The 22,645-nt window shown below is 43.2% G+C and overlaps 1 protein-coding gene across 3 annotated transcripts in view; it reads right to left on the bottom strand.

The window, feature by feature from the left end:
- The window catches only part of INTS11 (integrator complex subunit 11), a 194,762-nt gene that overhangs the window by 129,665 nt on the left and 42,452 nt on the right, over positions 1 to 22,645 (bottom strand). The gene's annotated exons all lie outside the window — the stretch shown is intronic.

The raw sequence follows: 22,645 nt of genomic DNA, 5'->3' as shown, positions 1-22,645 counted from the left end.
CTATACATCGATTTATTACTATAAACCCCAGCATCAGATATCGCCTGCTCAACTTCTTGGGATTTTTCGGGAGCAATCCCAGCAGACAACTTTTTAATCAAGCGGGGGACCACCCATCGAGTGATGAATTTTATACAAGCCAGTATCGCCATCCAGTAGTGAGCAATAACCAGGCAACACCATACAACATGCAAAGAAATCATCCGACCCATCAACAGAATGGGGACACAACAGCATACTTTCAGGGCAAATGGCGTAAAGTCGCTTGGGTGAAAGGTATGCCATGTGTATGAATTTATACTAAATCAATTTAAAACTAAAGTATAGAGGGAACTTTTTCACCACCTCATGCAACTTTGCCTATTCCTTAGGTACAATAGGCTCATTACTATCCCTCTGCCTGTGCTCAATATAGGTGAGGCATATTCTTGTGCACACCCTTCCCTCCCCCCCAAAACCATGGGCAACAAAATAACCACAGACTGCGTGGGCTCATGGGCCTCGGAAAAGGAAGCCCAAAGTGGTCTACCAGTGGCAGCCATCTTCACAAATTGCAAAAATTGCCTGCAGCCAAGGCTAAACGACTCAAAAGCATACTGAAGTGTTATGAAACGGCCACCTGGTATATGTCAGAGAGCATAATACATCCTCCCTCCCGCCATTTATTGATCAACATTGTCTGGGAGATTTGGGCAAAGGGACGTAACACCCAGATGTCCAGGTCTGGGGCAGATGGCAGCCGCTGGATTACATGTGTTCCATATCTGTTCCACAATCAACATGACAGACGTTATCACGTGTGGTTGCATGTCCGGGACCTTCAGTCCTCTAATCAATAGTTTGCCTAACTGGATCCCTCATGTGAACCAGCCAGGAGAGACTCGCTCCCGGTTCTCCTCGCCGTCCAGCCAATAAACTGCATGCTGGAGGTGGGCAGCCAAATAATAGAGTTCCAGGTCTGGGACCTCACACCTACCTTGTCACGTTCCCTTTTAAGCTTAGTTAACCCGAACCAACACCTTTTTCCACCCCACAGCAAATGTACTAGTAGCCTGTCTAGGTCTCTAAAGGTCTGGCACGGGATCTAATACATAGTGCCCTGTAATATGTATAAGCATCAGGGCAACATGAACATTTTAAGAAGGGCTATCTTTCCCATTAAGGACAGTAGACTTCTGGAATATGCTCCACCTAACAGGTGAAGATTATGGATCACACGGTCTACTTTTAACTCCTAGATCTGTTGCGCTTCATGTGTGATGTAGACGTCCAGATACCTAACCTTATCCACAACCCAGGGGATCCCAGCCGCCGGCAGTAGATCCACTGGCATTATACTCAACGCTCCGATCAGGAACAAAACCGACGTAATGCTATTAACCGAAAGACCCGAGAATTCTCTGAATTCAGTCACGACATTCAGCAAAATTGGGGCAATCAAATCTGGTTACCAGAGATAAATCATTGCGTCATCTGCATAAAGCGAAACTATAGGCTCCATATTACCCACCAGCACACCCCAGCCCTGTAATGCCGAGCGGAGCTGGCACACCAAGGGCTCCATGGGGAGGGTGAATAGCAGGGGGGGACAATGGCCAGAACTATGGTAGATGATACACATTGGCAGTTATGGAGTCTTGTGACTGGGCGTTCGTATAATAAGTTTACTCACTGTATGTAATTAGAACCCAATCCCCCCCGGCATCCAGAACCTGCCAGATGTAATCCCAACTAACTGAGTCGAAGGCATACTCTATATCCAGGAAAGCTAACACACACAGGTCATCTGCCGAAAGTTGGGAGCACGGAGTGCATGCGACAGTCGGCGGATATTGGGGAGTATGTTCCAATGGGGGACCAAACTCGACTGGTCCTTGTGGATCAAGCGCAGGAGACAGGCCAACAATCTTGCTGCTAATATATGACTAGGGAGATTCTGGTCCACATTTAACATTGATATCTGGCAGTATGAACCTGCCTCCATGGGATCTTTACTGGGTTTCAGATTAGGACAGTAAGTGCCTCCCTCACTGTATCAGGGAGTGTGCCCGTCCCCAGGGCCTCCGTATATACTAACAGGAGGTTATCTATCAGAGCTCCTGAAAAAAAATCTTATAGAATTCCGCTGGCAGCCCGTCCCCACCTGGGCCTTAGCAGTTCTCAGAGAGTCAATTGCACCCTTCAGTTCCTGTTTGGTAGGCTGTTGTCCCAGAGTCTCCTGGTCGTTCCGCATCAATCGTGTCAGAGGCAATCCCGTTAGGTAGCGTGTGTATGTCAGTACTAAATGGTATTGTATATATGTTACATATATGGGCTTCAAATACCGCATGTATTACCTGTTGAGTTGTGGCAATGTGACCACTACGGTCTCTCAGCATCATCAAGGGGCTGGGTCAATGTCTGACAGGATTAAATGGGTCAACAATAGTCCAGTCTTGTCCCCTTACATATAAATTGTAGACGGCTTGCAGCTCGGAAATGTTTGTTCAATTGGTCCCATAAGTGAGTAGACTTCATGTTGTACAAAATCTATGAACAGCATCTTCGCCACTGACCCTACTACTCTACAACATAGTTTTATCCGAAAGGGACTCCGATTATGCATTGTAAAGGTATCTTTTGATTACCTTCCATAAAGAGCAGCGGTTTTCCATAAAAATATTAAATTGTTGAAATGCTGTGTCTACTGTGCATAGGACAAAATGTATTTTGCATTTGAAATGGTATTGCCTTGCGGTACAATGTCTTGAGTTTCCTCAAGAAGCAGTTCTGGAAGGTACAGAAGGTGGTCTTCATTTCCCAAACTTGTACCAGTTTTACTTCAAATCAGCAGGATTCCTGGGCAAACAAAGGTTGTGTTATAGTGTGCACTTAAATACAGCTTCTGTTTCCATTAAGGAATGGAGTTAGGTAATGGGAAAGATTGTGACATAAGGAGGTTCTGAGGTGGTTGGGAGGTGAAGGAGAGAAACTGTTGGCATCTGGCCTGTACGCACAGGGTTTCATGTTTGCCAGCAACTCAAGTAGAAATATAACTAAGTCTTCAGATGTATTATTGGTAGAAATATAACTAAGTCTTCAGATGTATTATTGGATGCTACACGTAAAATTGGCGACAAAGAGGCCAAGCACATGTGAACAGATAAAACATCTACATCCCGAGAAATACTGTATGGTGGAAACGTCCATTGTGAAAGGCTTGTTCTAACCTTAATCTACACGTGCTTGGGGTGAAGCACTCTTCCTTATCAGTGGATACCTTTCTATGCAAGCGCTCTGGTGTTGAGAACACTTTAAGACATTTTATTGATTTTACCTGGCTTTTCGATTTTTACTTGCACAAGGACCTTGGCAGCAGGCTAGCGCTTTCCCGAGATGTCAGTGCACTGCGCACCTACTTGCAAGCGCCGCCTTGTATGCTTGAAGATTCATTTCAGATTGGGTGGTGAGGAGTGGGGCTGATATTGACAGTGCGAGAAGGACGTGTACCGCTGTTTTTCTTTGCCGTGCTGCTTCTCCCTACTTCTCGTGCCACATCAGACACGTTAAAAAAAAAAAGAGACACGTTAAAAAAAAAACATATGTTTGTGCTTTTGTGTTTTGAAGACCGTGTAATCACCGATTACGGTGCATTTGCAAAAGCTGACAGTCACCCTTTATGGCGCATTTGCAACACGGCGGTGTTTACATAAGCAACTACCACAAATTAAATACTACAGTACCTAAAGATTTTGCTATTAAAAAATCGTACCTTCAGTTTTCCGGCCTCCTGCCAGCTATGATCCTCCAGAGTATCAGCTCCATCTACTTGCTTTTAAACAACTCTACTGGTGTTTATTTTGTTCCAGACAGTTAATCAGAGTTGTAAGCTACATACAGGACTTGCGGTGCAGCACCATGCTTAAGTAGCTAAACTGCACCAGAAAGACCGTGAGAGAAACTGTTTAGGTGCTACCAGGAATTGGAATCACTCCATCGTTGTACCACCTCCATTTTTAATGCATCAAGGAGAGCCACCTATTGAGTGGGAGGACTGGGTGGAGACGTTTGAGCAATATTTGGTGGCTCTTGGGTACTGAGTTTTCCTCCAGTGGGAAGAAGGCACTTTTGATAGGTTGTTTAGGTACATAAGGCCAGCATATCGTTAAATATTTGCCACATGAGCGAGTGTGGTGATGAAATAGAAGAAGTGTATGAAGAAGTAAAATGGCGACTACAAAATTGTTTTGCTGAAAAACTGAACATAGTTATGCAACACCATGAATTTTATGCACAGCCACAAAAGTTTAATGAGACAGTTGATGAATGTGTGGCCAGATTGAGAGAATTGGCCACGAAGTGTAACTTTGGCGTAATGACAGAGAAATTGATTAGGGATCAACTGATAGTCCAGTGCAACAACAAAAGGATGCATGAAAGGCTCTGGGCTGCGAGCAATCCAACTTTAAAGGAGGCTATTAAAATAGCCAAAGTAGTGGAAGAATCAAAAAGTGCATGAACGAGATGCAAAAAAGTGATAGTAAAAGCACTTCTGAAATAGCGGAGGTGGGCAGTGATTCAGACCTGGCAGCCTTAGTTAAGTAAAAACTAGGTTTCTGGTCCAGGGCACAACAGAGGAGGAAACGAGAACACCAGCAGTCCTTAATTGAGCCATTGAGAAAAGGAAAAGATTTGAGTGTAGGAATACCAAAAATTGCATTTGAGCAGATCAGGCATGAGATTTCTAATGTGACATTCTGGTTCCATTTCAATGCGAAATGAAGACTGTACTTATGGTGGATGCCAGAGCTGTTGGCATTGGGGCTGTACTGTCCGAAATGCTTGGGAAAGTAGAAAGAACTTTAGCGTTTGTGTCTCACTCTTTTACAGAAGTCAAAAGGAACTACTCTGTCATAGAGCAAGAGGCATTAGCTGTTGCACGGGTGACAAATTATTTTCAGAATTTTATTTGGGGAATGAAGATAACAGTCAGGACAGATCACAAGCCATTGCTTAAAGAGCTGGGACCAAACGCAACGAAGAATTGTTCAGGGCACCTAGCCAGGCTGGCAGTTAAAATGCAAGAGTATGAATGTAGAGTTAAATATCTACCAGGATGGAAGAATAAAGTGGGAGACTGCCTGTTAAGATTGTCTAATAAGGCTGCTGGTGAAGATGATTTGCAGATGGAGGGGGTCGTAGCAGATGTGGAGGATGTTCGTTGGAGTGTTTCAATGGAAGAGTGGAAGAAAGTGATGAATGAGGATGAAATCCTTAAGGAAGTGGCAAGAATTATTAAAGGAGGAGTGAGGAGTGAAAGCACTTACTGGGATGCTTTCAAACTGTATCGTAAAGTGGTTCAGGAGTTGTCTTTGAGTAGTAACTCATTCACCTTGAAAGGTTCGTACTGTCAGAAGCAGTAAGGAAGTAGCTGATGCTGTTAGCAGGAGGGTCACTTGGGTCAGACATACACCCTTAAAAGTTAGAAAGTTAGCTTTCGGTGGCCCATGATGGACAGTGACATCAAACATTGGGTAGAGAGGTGTGAAGAATGCAAATATTTGGAGAATAGGTTGAAGCCAGGGATCGGCGTCAGTGGGGACCACCAGCATTTTCAGAAGCTGATTATGTAAAGGAAAAGATAAATCTAGACTTTATTGGACCTTTCCAATTTTTATCTGGACAGGAGAGGTTTGCTGCTATTGTAATGGATGCCAAAACAAAGTAGTTCGAAATAGTGTTTATGAGGAGTGTGAACACAAAGTACGCCACTACTATGCTAGCAGATATTTTCAGGAGAGAAGGTACACTTGTCTTCGGTGACACGCACACCTCTGATTTTATCGTGGGGTATCCTCAAACTGCAGCGGTGACTTCGCACACCATAATTTCTCACAGCGTGTCCCAGAGTCAGCACCTGTGGCATCTATTCTACAAATTAGTCACTTCTTCCAGGTGAATCAAATTACCTTTAGGAAATTAACTGTAACCTTTCATTTATAACGTGAAATGGGAGGGAAATACAGTGCACCATATCATTAGCACAATTTATATTGTTGCAATTGTTAAGGATTGAGTCACTAACATTTTTCTGAATATTTATCCCGTTCTAATTGCATATAATCAATTATTAAATTGTATTTTTGTCCTCATTACAAGTATAGCATGCTGAATTTCACATAAGTATCTACAAAAATATCCAAGGAACACCGAGTAAAGGTATTTTACTTAAAAGCATTTTCATGCAATAACTATGTTGAAATAGACAAAGCATTTTCTTGCACAACAGTAAATGTAGGCCATTTACGGACTGAACGATATGTTGGGAGATTCAATTGTCAAACTTCATATCTGCTAAGATATTTGATTTCCATGGGAAAAGTATAAATAATTTTGCTTAAGAACTCCAAAACCTATAGATATTGTGCAACATTATATTACTACTTATTGCTCCAATTCTAGGTCTAACAAGTAGTTAGAAAGTACAGTGAAGTTGACTTAAGATACTCCTTCACCAATGTTCATAACAATGGCAGCTGCTAGTAGGTCACAACTTGCACCATTTTTAAATAAATTAGGGGAACCTAGTGTAGAGTGGAAAGAATGGGTAAATACTTTTGAGACCTACCTCATAGCGAATGGAGGAGAAAAATTCAGCCCCAAAAGGAAGTAACATATTATTACACAATTTAAGCACATATGGCAGGACATTTTTCACAATGTTGTCAGAACCAGAAATTCTGCAAAAAGAGCTAGATGAAGTTGATGAGTACAAGATAACTAATGAAATTGGAAAACCAATTTGGGAACAAAATTAACATTGTGCTAGAATGTCACAAATTCTTCAGCAACACCCAGGGTAAACAAAGTGTGATAAACTACATAACAGCACTTTGAGGGTTACGTCAGTGGTGTGGATTTGAGGGTTTAAATGACTAAGAGATCACCATGTGCAATGCACAAACACTATGATACAAAAGAAATTGTTACTGAAGCAACCAAACTTACATGAAGCCACTGAAATTGCCAAGTTCATAGAACACACCATTGTGTGTTTGAAAGAAATAAAAACAACACCCACAGATGAACAAAATTCTGAAATAACAGAACAAAAAAACCTACAGTATGTAAAATAAAAACCAAGAATTATTATTAAAAAAACAAAACAAAAAAAAAAAGTGCATCCCCATAGAAATGAGTAGGGAAACAATAAACCAAGCTGTTAACACTGAAGAAGCAGCAATCATTTAACTAACTACTCCAATTGCCCAGCTAGGTCTGCCACCTGCCAGAAATGTAAGAAGAAAGGCCCACTACAACAGGGTGTGCAGAGACATCATCAGAAATGGTAAAGGAAGTGAAAACAGAATATCAGAAGAAGGGTCCCAAGTAGTAAAGAAAATATTCCTTAAAATAACCGACAGTAGCTCCATCAATCAGATCAGATACTCAGAGTGTAATATTCATCTAGATGGTAAACCAATAAAACGTTGGCAGACTTATGCTCCCCATGTACACTAATCAATTTTTCTGATTTTCAATCTATGTCTAACAGTGAAGATATAAAGCTACAAACCCTTGATATATCACCCAGTGGGTATACTAAAGATTTCATTCCCCTCAAAGGCATGGTTAAAATCATGTATTACCTGAACAAAAAACAAAACAAAAAACAAAAAATCTATCAACAGTTGGAAAAGTGTTTGTAGTAGAGGAAGGTTCCAACATCTTGGGATGGGAAAGAAATCAAGGATCCAACCCAGAACAAGTTTTGACTCTAAACCAGTCCATCATGGGCAACCAAATATGTGATGAATTCCCAGAATTGTTAGGAGTCCTAAAAGATTACCAACATAAGATAAAATTGAAAGCGAATGCAAAACCAGTTACACACAAAGCTAGCCTGATTCCACATCGAATATAGGAACCTTTGGAAAAATAACTTATAAGACTAAAAGATTTAGGCATCAACCAGCCTATAGAATGTTCTGATTGGTTGGGCCCAGTAGTTATAGCAAGGAAAGCTCATAGGGATGGTATTGGACTATGCATAGATTTATGTGATCTTAACAATAACATATGGGTTGAAAAGCACCCTTTACCCCCATCCTTGAAATCCTAAGCACAATGGGGGAAGCAACCTGGTTTACTTTGGACATAACCATAGGCTAGCCCCAAGTAGAACTGCACCCCAAATCCAAATGGTTAACAGCATTTACTACATCTATGAGCATGTTTATGTTCCACAGGATGCCGGTCGGTCTAGCATTAGTGGTTGCAGTTTTGCAAAGGATGATGCAGCAAATCTTGGAAGGAGAATCTAAAATATTATGCTTCTGAGATGATGTCCTAATGTATGGTGCCACTGTAGAGGAACACAACATGTTAAGAACTGTTCTTCAAAACTCAGAGATGCAGGGCTAACTTTAAAAAGGGACAAATGTTAAATTGGTTAAGTGCAGTAGAATACCTGCAATACACTTTATCCAAGGATGGCTTCAAACCCAAAATTTGCCTACTAGAAGATGTTAAAGAAGCTCTTCAAAAGATACCCAAATATGAGCTTATTCCATTCCTATGACTTGCTGAGTATATGACAAAGTTAAGAATTTTGCTAGCCTAACAAGTAGTCTTAGAAAACACTTTAAAAAACCACATGCAGTACAAATTGCTGGAAGGACAAGAACTAACATTTGAGAAACTAAATGAAGCTCTATTGACCACACCATACTTATGTCATTTTGAACCCAACAGAAAAAGAATATTAACTACCTACATCATTAACAAAGGACTAGGAGCCACTCTCCCAAATAGTTGCTGTAAAGGAGATGATTGTTGCTTTTGACTCACATACTCTCTCTAAGTGAGAGATTAATTATTCTGTCGTTGAAAATATACCCTTGCAGGCTTCTGGGCTATCAAGCACTTTCCATTCTTTCTGTGGGGTCTACAATTATATATATATATATATATATATATATATATATATATATATATATATATATATATATATATATATATATATTTACTTCCAAAGGATCTCCCAACAGCATACTGCGCATAGTTAGATGGGTACTGGGTTTGGAAAGCTTTTCCTTCAAAACAGATTAAGTTCCAGGAAACCTTACCACAGCAGCTGACTTTTTGACCAGGGACCCTTTGAAAAGGGAAGAAGAATACAAAAAACTTTAGAGTAACCTATATGAGAAATCTGTTAACTAGACCTCACTTCCAAGGAGTTCAAGGAATGTACTGCAAAAGATGTACCTTTACAACACCTAAAAACATTGTAATTGTATTACAGGGTTGACCCCAAACCTTGCAAAGAGGTAAAGGAGGGCATCAAAAATGTTTGGGTAGTACGCCATGAAATCAACATTGAGAAGAATCTTATACTAAGAAGTGATAAAATAACACCTCCTGAAGATTTAAGAAATAAAGTAATTGAAATCAGTGCATGAAGGCCAGTTAGGGAGGAGTTCAACCAAATCTGGCCTTAGGGAACGTTATTGGTTTCCCGGCATGGATTCCACAGTTGAGTAACAAGTAAAAAACTGCACCTTATGTGCCAATAGTGATCAATCTAAATCTGTTCACAATGTTCCCTGATCCCCAGTTACAGTTCTAGACAAACCATGGGAAATGCTAGCACTAGACATAATTGGCCCAATAAACCGCAAAGGTATATTAAAGTAGATTGCTTTGCTTCTAGTTGGTTACCAATCTCATTGGGTAGTCGCTAAAATGGTAAATTAGATCACTACTGAAAACCTCATAAATTTCCTGAGAGATACTTTTACTACTGAAGGTATACCTAGGTATACAAAGTATCCTTCAAGGTTTTCCTACAAAAAGTAACAGCTAAAATAAAAGAATAATTAAATTGAGGTATAAAAAGAGCCATTTCTGTCCATGTTTTCTTCTATAACTTTTTCTAGCTATGGCAGATTTTTGAAAGCAATATGCTGTTCCGTCTGCTGGACTCTTCTGGTTGCAGGGATATATAGGACTTGTAGGTTCATCAAGAACCCTAGGTACCAAGGGCCAATAAAGGAGCTAAACCTTGCAATAGGTTTTCATTGCATACAGGTTATACAGCAATTCATTTGGCGAAATATAAAGAGTGAAAAATAGGAATCGAGGAAAACTTTGTATTTCCAAAATGGGCCCAAGATAAAGTGTTGAGAAGCAGTGGTTATTTTCACATCTCTGAATTCCGGGGTCCCCATACTAGCATGCGAGTTACAGGGCATTTCCCAAATAGACATCTTTTTTTACACTGTCTTACATTTGGATGGAAAAAATCTAGAGTAGGACAAGGGGCAATAACACTTGTTCTGCTATTCTGTGTTCCCCAATGTCTCTCGATAAAAATGGTACCTCATTTGCGTGGGTAGGCCTAATGCCCGCAGCTGGAAACTCAACATGGACACATCACATTTTTACATTGAAATCTGACGGGTCTTTTGGAAAGTGCCTACCTGTGGATTTTGGCCTCTAGCTCAGCCGGCACCTAGGGAAACCTACCAAATCTGTGCATGTTTGAAAACTAGACACCTAGGGGAATCCAGGATGTGGTGACTTGTGGGGCTCTCACCAGGTTCTGTTACCTAGAATCCTTTTCAAACCTCAAGGTTTTGCAAAAACAAAAAAAAAACACACACACACTCTCTCTCAGATTTCGGTGCTGCAAAGTTCTGGAATCTGAGCGGAGCCACAAACCTCCTTCCGCCCAGCATTCCCACAAGTCTCCCGATAAAAATGGTATCTCACTTATGTGGGTAAGCCTAGTGCCAGTGACAAGAAATACCCCAAAAAACAACATAGACAACACATTTTTCCAATGAAACGGACATGTTGTTTGCAGAGTGCCTAGCTGTAAATTTTGGCTTCTAGCTCAGCCTGCAACTAGGGAAACCTAGCAAACCTATATATTTTTCGGAAACTAGACATGTAGGGGAATTCAGAATAGGGTGACTTGTGGGGCTCTCACCAGGTTCTGTTACCCAGAATCCTTTGCAAACCTCTAAATTTGGCAAAAAAAAACCCAACTTTTTCCTTATATTTCGGTGATGAAAAATTCAGGAATCTGAGAGGAGTCACACATTTCCTTCCAGCCAGCATTCCAAGTCTCCTGATAAAAATGGTACCTCACTTGTGTGGGTAGGCCTAGTGCCCGTGTCATGAAAAGATCACACAATGGTCAATGTTGGGTCTTATGAGGGCAACTGTTGACCCTGGGGTGATCCATTCATCACGTAGGCACTAGGTACAGGCACTCAAGTGGGGTAGCATTTTTATCAGGCAGGTAGGGAAACACTGGGTGGTAGGAATTTTGTGGATCCTAGCATATTCCTGTAGTTTGTGAGACAGAAATACAAGAATTTTTTTTTTAGTTTTATTCAATATTTCACCTTTGTTGGGTATTCTGGGTAAGAAAATTTGGGGGAATACACAAAAGTCACACCTCTGTGGACTCCCCCGGATGTCTAGTTTCCAGAAATGTCTTGAGTTTGGTAGGTTTCCCTATATCGCCACCGAGCCCAGGACCAAAAATGCGGGTGCCTGCCTTACAAAGCCAGGTTGTTTTGTGCTAGAAAATTTTGATGTCTCCACAATACGTTTTGGGCGGTGGAATTTGGGGCTGAACTAAATTGGGGAGCTCCCAAGAGAGCACTCTCTCTGTGCTTGCAGCCGCATGCACCTGCTCTTTGGGTTGGGCTAACCCGCTATTGTCCCACTGCACAGACTTTGCTTGCGAAGGGACAGTAGGACTGTCCTCATCACCTCCTTCATAATCACTGGAAGAGGAGTTATCGAATGGGACTCTGACTGAAAGATCACTCCCAGAGTCTGCGCCATTGTCCTATCCCTCAGATGCTGTCTCAATCTCTGATCATACATCAGAGCTGTCTTCTATAACCAGAGTGAGGGCTTGAGCAGCAGTTGTCCAACGAGTTGCCATCTCTACAACTGGCTAAACTGGACCTGTAAAACACTAGCCTACGTAGACAGTCACATAATTGCTGGTGGGTGTGTGTATGATAGGTGAAACAGTAGAGGTCAACTTACCTTCGCTTCTTCCCTCAATCAGCACATTCTCTTAAGACACGCAAAAAAAGACACACTATTACTTCACCTTGTCACATACCAATCGTCACAGTCTTTAGCGCCTCTAGCACCCAGTCCAACAATCATCATTGGTGCTCCCACTACCTCCTCCTCCGATTCCCTCACTACCACCCAGCAAAAGTGCCCTTCATCTCTTCACAGCCCACATACATTTCATCTGTATTACAGCAAAGGTAATGGCTGGCTTTACTAATCTACTCAGCTATTTAAATAAAATACAGTTTTGATCTTTCCAGTAGGCATTTAAACCATCTGCGCTATTTTATGGCATCAAAACTGCCACTAGACAAAAGTCTGATCCTTTTGTAGCAGAAATATAATCACAAGACTTACTTGACTTTTTTATTGCTGCCTAAACGCTACAGTTGTAACGAGTCAGTTGAAGAATGTGCATTGCTTTGAAGAAGCAAGCTGCAACTGCAAGAGAACTGGTGGGGAATTTATATATGCGTTGACAAACGTGATCTTTATATATATAAATTTGGGAACTACCCAGAGTTCTCTCTTGTGTTTTGCATAATTTATGCGTCACTCTAACCCTGAAAGGGTTTTGTTTTGACTTATACATGGTGCTCCCTTGTGTCTGGACAAAGCTAAAAACCCGTCTGATGAGCTCTAATGAGAGCGAAACACTTGTCAGGGATTGCTTTACTCATTCCAGGTTGCTTTGGATGGTATTTGACCAGTCCAAAGCTGTAATACTGTGTCTGGAAGGGTAAATGGCTTTTGTCATTTTGCAGCTTGGCAAGGATGACACTGTGTCAATCCTATGCTAAAAGATTTTGCTGTACAAATGGCAAAAGACTTTGTCCCTATCTAGCTCGGCGTGGATAGCACTGTGCTGATCCTTTGCTTAAAAACTTTGCTAGATAAACAGGCATTTGAAGTGAGCAAATCTAGAGTGTTGCTGGTGTTGTAGAATGCTCCTTACTGGAGCTGCTCTCCACCTAAATTTGGGAACTACTCAGAGTTCTCTTTTGTGTTTTGCATAATTTATGCGACACTAACCCTGAAAGGGTTTTGTTTTGATATATATGGAAAATTTCACTTACCCAGTGTACATCTGTTCGTGGCATGTTCCGCTGCCGATTCACATGCTATGCACAGGTCCTGCCATCTAGTGTTGGGCTCGGAGTGTTACAAGTTGTTTTTCTTCGAAGAAGTCTTTTCGAGTGACGGGACCGAGTGACTCCTCCTTTTCGTTTACATTGCGCATGGGCATTGACTCCATCTTAGATTGTTTTCCCGCAGAGGGTAAGGTAGGAGCGATAGAGTATAAAGAAAGATATGTACATGCAATGGAATAGAGATGTATATACATATGTACAAATTTAAATGTAACTTAAACGGCTACAGGCTCCCGGGGAGGAGGGCGGGCGCATGTGAATCTGCAGCGGAACATGCCACAAACAGATGTAAACTGGGTAAGTGACATTATCCGTTCGATGGCATGTGTAGCTGCAGATACACATGCTAAGCACAGACTACAAAGCAGTTCTCCTCCACTAAGCAGTGGTCAGCCTGTAGGAGTTGAAGTTGTTTGAAATAGTGTTCTTAGTACAGCCTGTCCTACTGTGGCTTGTTGTGTTGCTAACACATCTACACAGTAATGCTTGCTAAATGTACGGGGTGTTGACCAAGTGGCTGCTTTACAGATTTCTGTCATTGGTATATTTCCTAGAAATGCCAGTGTTGCTCCTGTTTCCCTAGTGGAATGTGCTTTTGGCGTTATTAACAGCTGTCTTTTAGCCTTAAGGTAACAAGTTTGGATACATTTCACTATCCATCTTGCTATGCCTTGTTTTGATATAGTATTACCAGTATGGGGTTTTTGGAATGCGGCAAACAACTGTTTAGTTTTCCTGAATGATTTTGTTCTGTTGATGTAATACATTAAAGCTATTTCAATATCCAATGTATGTAGTGCTCTCTCTGCCACGGAGTCTGGCTGTGGGAAGAAGACTGGAAGTTCCACTGTTTGATTTAAATGAAACAGTGAGATGACATTAGGTAGAAATGTAGGGTTTGTGCGAACTACTACCTTACGTTTGTGTACTTGTATAAAGGGTTGTTCAATAGTGAATGCTTGTATTTCACTAACTCTTCGTAAAGAAGTGATTGCCACTAGAACTGCTACTTTCCGAATTAGGAATTGAATCAGACAGGAGTGCATGGGTTCAAAGGGTGGACCCATGAGTCGTGTGAGTACGATATTAAGATTCCATGAAGGTACTGGTGGCATTCTTGGAGGTATGATACGTTTTAGACCCTCCATAAAAGCTTTGATGACAGGCACTCTAAATAGAGATTTGTTTTGTCTATTTTGCAAATAAGCAGAAATTGCTGCGGGATGTACCTTAATGGATGAAAAAGCAAAATTTGCTTTTCGTAGATGGAGTAAATAACCTACAATGTCTTGTGTGGTTGCGTCTAAGGGTGTTATGTGTTTTGCTTGACAGTAGAAAACAAATCTTTTCCATTTGTTTGCATAACACTGCCTGGTGGTAGGTGTTCTTACTTGTTTAATCACTTCCATACATTCTGGTGGAAGATGTAGATATCCAAACTCTAAGATTTCAGGAGCCAGAATGCCAGATTGAGCATTGCTGGATTGGGGTGTCTGATCTGTTGTTTGTTTTGTGTCAACAGGTCCGGTCTGTTTGGGAGTTTGATGTGTGGTACTATTGACAGGTCTAGCAATGTGGTGTACCATGGTTGACGTGCCCACGTTGGTGCTATAAGTATCAGTTTGAGTTTGTTTTGACACAGCTTGTTGACCAGAAATGGAATGAGCGGCAGAGGGGGAAAAGAGTAAGCAATCCCTGTCCAGTTGATCCATAGAGAATTGCCCTTGGATCGAGGGTGTGGGTACCTGGACGCAAAGTTTTGGCATTTTGCGTTGTGGTTGGTGGCGAACAGATCTATGTCTGGTGTTCCCCACTGGCAAAAGTATTTGTGAGGCACTTGAGGGTGAATTTCCCACTTGTGCGTTTGTTGGTGATCTCTTGGTGGTCTGCTAATTGATTGTGAATCCCTGGAATGTATTGAGCTGCTAGGTGTATATGTTGGTGTGAACTGCCCAATGCCAAATGTTTTGTGCTAGAAGACAAAGTTGTGATGAGTGGGTTCCTCCTTGTTTGTTTAATTAGTACATTGTTGTCATATTGTCTGTTCTGACAAGAATGTGTTTGTGAACAAGAAGAGGTTGAAAAGCTCTTATTGCTAGGGATACTGCTATCAGTTCTAAGTGATTTATGTGAAGTTGTTTTTGTTTGTTGTCCCATTGTCCCTGAATGTTGTGATTGTTGAGATGTGCTCCCCATCCAATCATTAATGCATCTGTTGTAAGAATGGTGTGAGGCACAGGGTCTTGAAATGGCCACCCTTTGTTTAAATTTGTGGAATTCCACCACTGAAGCGATATGTGTGTTTGGCAGTCTATCAACACTAGCTCTTGGAGATGACCATGTGCCTGCGACCACTGCTTTGCAAGGCACTGTTGTAAGGGCCGCATGTTTAATCTTGCGTTTGGGACAATGGCGATGCATGATGCCATCATACCCAACAGTTTCATGACAAACTGGACAGTGTACTGTTGGTTTGGCTGGATTTTTGGCAATATGCTGTGGAACGATTGCACTCTTTGAGGACTTGGGCTTGCAAGTGCTTTTTGGGTGTTTAATGTGGCTCCTAAGTACTGCTGAATTTGTGCTGGTTGTAGGTGCGATTTTTTGTAATTTATTGAGAACCCTGGTGTGTGTGTAGGGTGTTTATTACATAACGTGTGTGATGTTGGCATGGTTTTTGAGTGTTGGCTTTTATTAGCCAGTCGTCAAGATATGAGAAGACATGTATATGTTGTCTATTTATGTATGCTGCGACTACGGCAAGGCATTTTGTAAACACTCTGGGAGCTGTTAATATCCCGAAAGGTAACACTTTGAACTGGTAATGTTTTCCTTGTATTACAAATCTGAGATATTTTCTGTGAGCTGGATGGATGTGAAAATACGAATCTTTTAGATCCAATGTTGCCATAAAATCTTGTTGTTGTAGCAGTGGGACTACATCTTGTAGTGTTACCATGTGAAAGTGTTCTGATCGGATGGAGAGATTGAGAGTCCCGAGATCTAATATTGGTCTTAATGTTTTGTCCTTTTTGGGAATGAGGAATTGTCTGTTGTCATGGGTAACCGGTGCGTGTGGAACTTTTGCAGTCTTCCTTCCACAGGGGAAGTGTGGTGAGGGAAGGTGGTGGTAAAGTCACTGTTTGGTATTAGTGGGTGGTTTTGAGGATTGGTATTTTCCTCTAGATCTGGGGAATTGGCCTCTGTAATCCCCGAAACCCCCCTCTCTGGTATTGCGTCTGGTAAGAGAGTTTGGCTTGTGAGGTAGATGGCTCGGATGGTTGGGGTCTGAAGCCTCCCCTATATTAAGGCTTTCAAAATGAGCCTCTGTATTGGGATGAATAAAGTGCACCCATAGCTTTGGCAGTGTTGGCTTCTTTTTTTATTTTGTCAATGGCTGTATCAACTTGTGTGCTGAATAATTGTTGTTGGTTAAAAGGCATGTTGAGGACAGCCTGCTGGATTTCAGGTTTAAATCCTGATGACCTAAGGCATGCATGTCGCCTAATGGTGACAGCCATATTAATAGTTCTTGCGGCTGTATCTGCGGAGTTTAGCGCTGACCTGATTTGGTTATTTAGGATTGCTTGTCCCTCTTCTATTACCTGCTGGGCTCTCTTCTCTTGGTCCTTGGGGAGATACTGAATAATGCCCTTCATCTCATCCCAGTGAGCCCTGCCATATCTGGCCAGTAGGGCCTGCGAATTGGCTATACGTCATTGATTTGCTGCCTGTGACACCACCCTTTTACCTGCAGTATCACATTTCTTACTTTATCTGGAGGGGGCAAGTCTCCAGAGGGCTGAGAATTTGCCCTTTTTCTTGCTGCGCTGACCACTACGGAATCTGGGGGTAGCTGTTGTGTAATAAAAATGGGGTCTGAGGGTGGTGGCTTATATTTCTTCTCTACCCTTGGAGTTATAGCTCTTCCCTTAAATGGTTCCTGGAAGATTTGCTGTGCAGGTTTTAGCATGCCAGGAAGCATGGGTAGATTCTGGTATGTGGTGTGAGTTGAGGACAATGTGTTACATAAGAAGTGGTCCTCCAGAGGTTCCGTGTGCATGGCCACGTTGTGAAATGCCGCTGTCCTGGCTAGAACCTGTGTATATGAGGTGCTATCCTCAGAGGGCTCTGGACTATTATCTGAGACTGGATCATCATAGAGATCCCATGGATCCGTGTCATGTTGTAATTGTGTAGTGTGTGATGGAGACTGTGCAGTGGGTGTAGCAGGCGGGGAGACAGTTAGTTGAGGAGAATGAGGAAGAGACTGGTGAGGTGAAAACTGAGGAGGCAGAGATTTTTCTCTTGTTTTTGGCACTTTAGCCGTTGGCTGGTCAGTGTCCAAACGTCCATGCAAGGCCAGTTTCCTCTTTGTTCTTAGAGGAGGTGCCGTGAGGATTTTGTCAGTGTCTTCGTGGATTTGTATTCTGGCCTGTCTCTCATCGAAATCCTCCATTTAGGTCAATTCCTCAGCAAATCTATGGCTTTCTTTTAATTGCTTTGAAAGTCCATGCTCCTTATTGTATGTATGCTTTTTCGGCTCCAAAGCTGTTTTTTTTTCAGCTATGAATATCCTGGAGTACTTGTTGGCCTCGGCTCCGAAAGTGACTTTCGGGGTTTGGACTCGATGGGTCGGTGCCTTATTATTTCAGAGCCTGTGCCTCGGCTCGAGTCCGAAGGTTTTGTTGTTGGCGTGGCCTTTTTCGGTGCCGAAGATGTTGCTTCGTCACCGGTAGCTATCTTACGGGTGGGGCCATGGCCTTCTGGCAGTGGGATCCCCCGACGCCTTGTATTTGGGCTTGGATTTGGTCGTGGCAAGCGTACTCACGTGCTGGCCCGCTGTTATTTGTCGGTCGATGTCGGACTCTTGTTCGGAATCGGACCCCCGAACTGAGACGGCGGTGTGGATCATCTCCTCCTCTTCTGCGTGGAGGCGCTTGGTGCTTCTGGACGCCATCTCTAATCTTCGCGCTCTCTGATCTCTTAGAGTCTTTTTTGAGCTGAAGTATCTACAGGCCTCGCAGGTATCCTCTCGATGATCCGGAGATAAACACAGGTTACAAACCAAGTGTTGATCCATGTAAGGATACTTGGCGTGGCACCGAGGACAGAATCTAAACGGGGTCCGGTCCATGAGGCTTCGACGATACTTTTGTTGGGCCGACCAGGCCCAAGTTGGGGCGTGGGTGCCCGAAGGGCAAGTAGAGATCTGTATCCACCGGTACCGAGGTGTCGATGATGGATGATACGTGATCGAAAACAATATTGGCGAATTTAGAGGGTTTGTAATATTTTTCCGACTCGAACAACCGGAGTGAAGAGAAACACGTCCGAACCCGATGGTGGAAAGAAAACAATCTAAGATGGAGTCGATGCCCATGCGCAATGGAACCGAATAGGAGTCACTCAGTCCCGTGACTCGAAAAAACGTATTAGAAGAAAAACAACTTGTAACACTCCGAGCCCAACACTAGATGGCAGGACCTGTGCATAGCATGTGTATCTGCAGCTACACATGCCATCGAACATATATATTTATAAATATATTTTTTTTAAATATATATTTATATAAAATCTACCTTTAAAAAATAAAAAAGTGCCCACCACCCCCTCAAGTGAAATCCATGGTGTCTAGTGAGGTTTCCTGGCCCTCGAGCACAGCTGTGCTGCAACAGAGGGCCAGGAAACCAGTTCAGGAAGGCCTCATTTGGAAGGGGAGAATCTACCCCTACATCAAAGCTTATTTTGGGTATTAGTAATGGGCCTCTGACACTCTATATTCAGAATACTTCAAGACTGAGGATATTCTATAAGGTAGAAGGGCTGCTGTGCTGTCAGGAGGGACCGCCACTTTGCGGAGTTGGCCTGCTGCCTCCTACTTCTTTCCTGGGAGTGAAAGGACTGGATCAAACTGTCTATATCCTGCAATCTGAGCTTGCCTCCAGTTTTTGAAGTCTCAGGGATATCAAAAAAGTCACCTGCATCTTGCTACCAGCACCTGAACTCCTCTGCTGTGAGTCTGCCAAGTGGTGCCAAATCCAGTCCTGGGCCCATGGGGCTGAGTGTGATGCTGCAACACAACAACTGACGCAACAACACCGGCGTGTCAGTCTGAACCGACACATCCAACTGCAGAAACGCTGCTTTGTCACTACCTGCACCGAAGCCATGGACACCTCTTGCCGACTGTGCAATTCAATTAACCCGACTTACAACTTATAGCTTCTGGATATCGATGAATCAATGAAGTTGGCCGATCAGGAAACAACGCATTGCCTGCAAGCACAACGCATCCCCTCGTCTGGATCAACATATCACCACCAAGCATCGAAGCAACAAAAGGTACTGTGAAGCAGGTCTGCATGACCCCTATAACCAGCCGGCACGCCATCGCCGTCACACTGCACTTCTGGATTTGCCCCAGTCCAGCACGACCAGATAGTTGCAGCAACTGTCTTCTAAGCACTGCATTTTGATCCAACCTTTAAAAATTCATAACTTGACTTGTGTATGTTGGATTTTTGCCGTTTTAGTCTTGTTTCACTTGGATAAATATTGGCTATTTTTCTAAACTGGCATGGAGTCCTTTTGTGGTGTTTTCACTATGCTACTGTGTGTTAATGTTAGAAAAGGGCTCTGGTTTGCTAGGGTATGCACCTAAGCCAGGCAGAACCCACCACTCTAATGAGGGCAAGTAGGTTACCCACCAAAGATAATCTGTGCCACCATCAGTAGCTTGGCACAGAGCAGTCAGGTTTATCCTCAGAGTCCATGTGCAAAGCGTTTGCGCAACACACTCACAAAAGTAACACAATAAATACACAACAAAAGAGACTCCACACAATGATATATATACACAATATATTGTTCATAAACCATAGACCAAAACCTCATAAAACAGAGATAACCTTGACAACTAGCAATTGACAGAAATCACAAGTGCAATAAGAGAAATATTTCTAAGTTGCACATGTCATCAAAAACGCATTTCCCAATGCATACACAGCGGATCCTGAAACATGCTCGTTATCCTGACAAGATAAAACGACATATACCATAACTTCAGGTCATGAAATGCTGTACAAACACGGAGGGCATAAAATGCAGTAGTTAGAGGTAGATCATATACTGATTTCCCTAAAGCAATACCAGGTACGCCTTGGTGCCAACAAGATCATCCTCAGGCTACAAAAGACAGTGCTCCTGTCTATAGGTGACATCAATCCCACACATAGAGAGCAGACACACCTATGCGTCTCCTATGGGTACTATATGGCCAAAGGGGGTCTCAGTAGCAACGGGACCTCCGTTGCAGATTCCTCCCCTTCCTGTAGGCCCCCTCAAAAGGTATGCTGTGTGAAATAACGAGTCAGCCGCCCACATCCGTGCGGTGCTGCCCTTGACCTCCACAACCTCCCAACAAGCTGCCTTGATGAAGTAGCGCATCTGGAGAACTTCAGGGCCTCCAGGACCTCTGCCCTGTCCCCCCAAATAATGTCTAGTCGGAGAAGCCTCACAGCAGTTACTAGAAGATCGTTGCAACCTTCGCCTCATGGGGCCAAACTGAGGGAGGCTTCTGAAGTGCGGTCACTGGCGGGTTCCCCAAACAGGGAGTGGGGCCCAGGAGCAGCACCTCGCCCTAAGGCCTTGTCCATCGTGGACCACCCTTGGCTGAGGGGACTGTCCTCAAACCAAGGCTCTGCAGAAGAAACAGAGTGAAAAGTGCCTACCACACGTTTCAAGAGATTACAAGGATAGCAACCCCCCCGCCCCCCACTGTCCTTAGAGAGTGTCCCACGATCAGTCTCATGTGGGCCTGTTCAGATCACACCACTTCTTGCTGACAAAGAACTCACCATGTGCAGGGTGTCCTGAAGGGGAAGCGCTCTCAATGCACTGAGTCGAGGGGCACATTCTAAAGCGGAGACAAAGGATAGAGGTACGACCCTATGCTCTCCATAGCTAAAAGGGGAGGGGGGAGCTGCCAACCAGCCCCTAGAGAACAACTGGGGTGCTCAAAGCAGGTGGGCAACTGGCAGGCCAGCACATAGGATATTTTTGCAGAGAGGCATTCCTTCCCTCAGCTCAACAGGCCAGAACAACAAGCAAGTACTCCAAATGGCAGTCCTTCCTGGTAGCACAACAGTCTCTGGCAATGTGCAGCAGGTAGAGCCAGCTGCGTCTGGTTACAAGTCCCAGTGCCTAAAAATATGGGGATACAGCTCCTGTACTTATACTCAAAAGGTCATTGATCTAGGGGGCACTTCAAGAGAACCCTAGAAGTGCACAGCACCACCTTTCAACCCCAGCCGTGGCTCCAGACATCAGTAGGGGGGTAAACAAGCCCTTTGTGTGAGGGCAGGTCAAAGCCCATACAAATGTAAGTGTGCCCCGCCGCCCTCTCTCCCAGCCGATTACGATTGTGGAGGATGGGATACTCTGTCACAAACGTGACTGATATCCCGCTCTCCGTTTTGCAAATTCCAGAGGGTATAATGGAACTTGTAATACGGCGAACAGGATATCCTTCACGTTTGTGAAGGAGTATCCCATCCGCCAAGGTCATAACCAGGCCCTCAGTAACCAGGTGCAATCCTGTTACATTTCCACCCTCCCTGTTTGATGGCTGTCCGGAAAGTAAGCACAATGCCCCGCTGTCATTCTACCCTAGACATTGATTGGTGTCAGGCTGCAAAGCACAAGAGTCATAGGCACAGTGAAAGGCCACTTCCTTAAAGTGGCATTTCCACAATAGTAATAACAAAATCCAACTACACCAATAAGCAGGATTTCTCATTACTATTCTAAACATACCAAACATGCCCACGGTACTCCTCACAGATCAGAAATTACCAACTAAGTTCCCTTTAAGGGAATTCCTAATGCTAGCCTGTGAGAAGAGCAACACTCAGAAGTGAAAACGAAATAGGATGTTTGTCACTACTAAGACATGTAACACATAAGAATAGGTGTCCTACCTTTTACATACACAGCACCCTGCCCATAGGGCTATCCAGAGCCTACCTTAGGGGTGACTTAGGAGTAGTAAAAAGGGAGTTTAGGCCTTGGCAAGTAATTTTACTTGGCAAGTCAATGTTGCAGTAAAATGTGCATATAGGCACTGCACGGCAGGCCTGAAACAAGTATGAAAGGGTACTTCTGAGGGTGGCGCAATCTGCACCACAGGCCCACTAGTAGAATTTAATTTACAAACCCTGGGTACATGATATACTACTTTACAAGGGACTTAAAGGTAAATTAAATAAGCCAAACTGGTGTAACCCAATTATACCAAGTTTTGAGGGAAAGCACATGCACTTTAGCACTTAACAGTTGTAAAGTGCCCAGAGTCCTAAAGCCAACAAATAGAGGGTCGGACAAATATGAGAAGAAAGGCAAAGAGT

The sequence above is a fragment of the Pleurodeles waltl genome, chromosome 6 (assembly GCF_031143425.1).
Source record: "Pleurodeles waltl isolate 20211129_DDA chromosome 6, aPleWal1.hap1.20221129, whole genome shotgun sequence".
Lineage (NCBI taxonomy): Eukaryota > Metazoa > Chordata > Amphibia > Caudata > Salamandridae > Pleurodeles > Pleurodeles waltl.
Note: the sequence above shows the minus strand (reverse complement) of the source record. Positions and strands in the feature narration are given on the sequence as shown.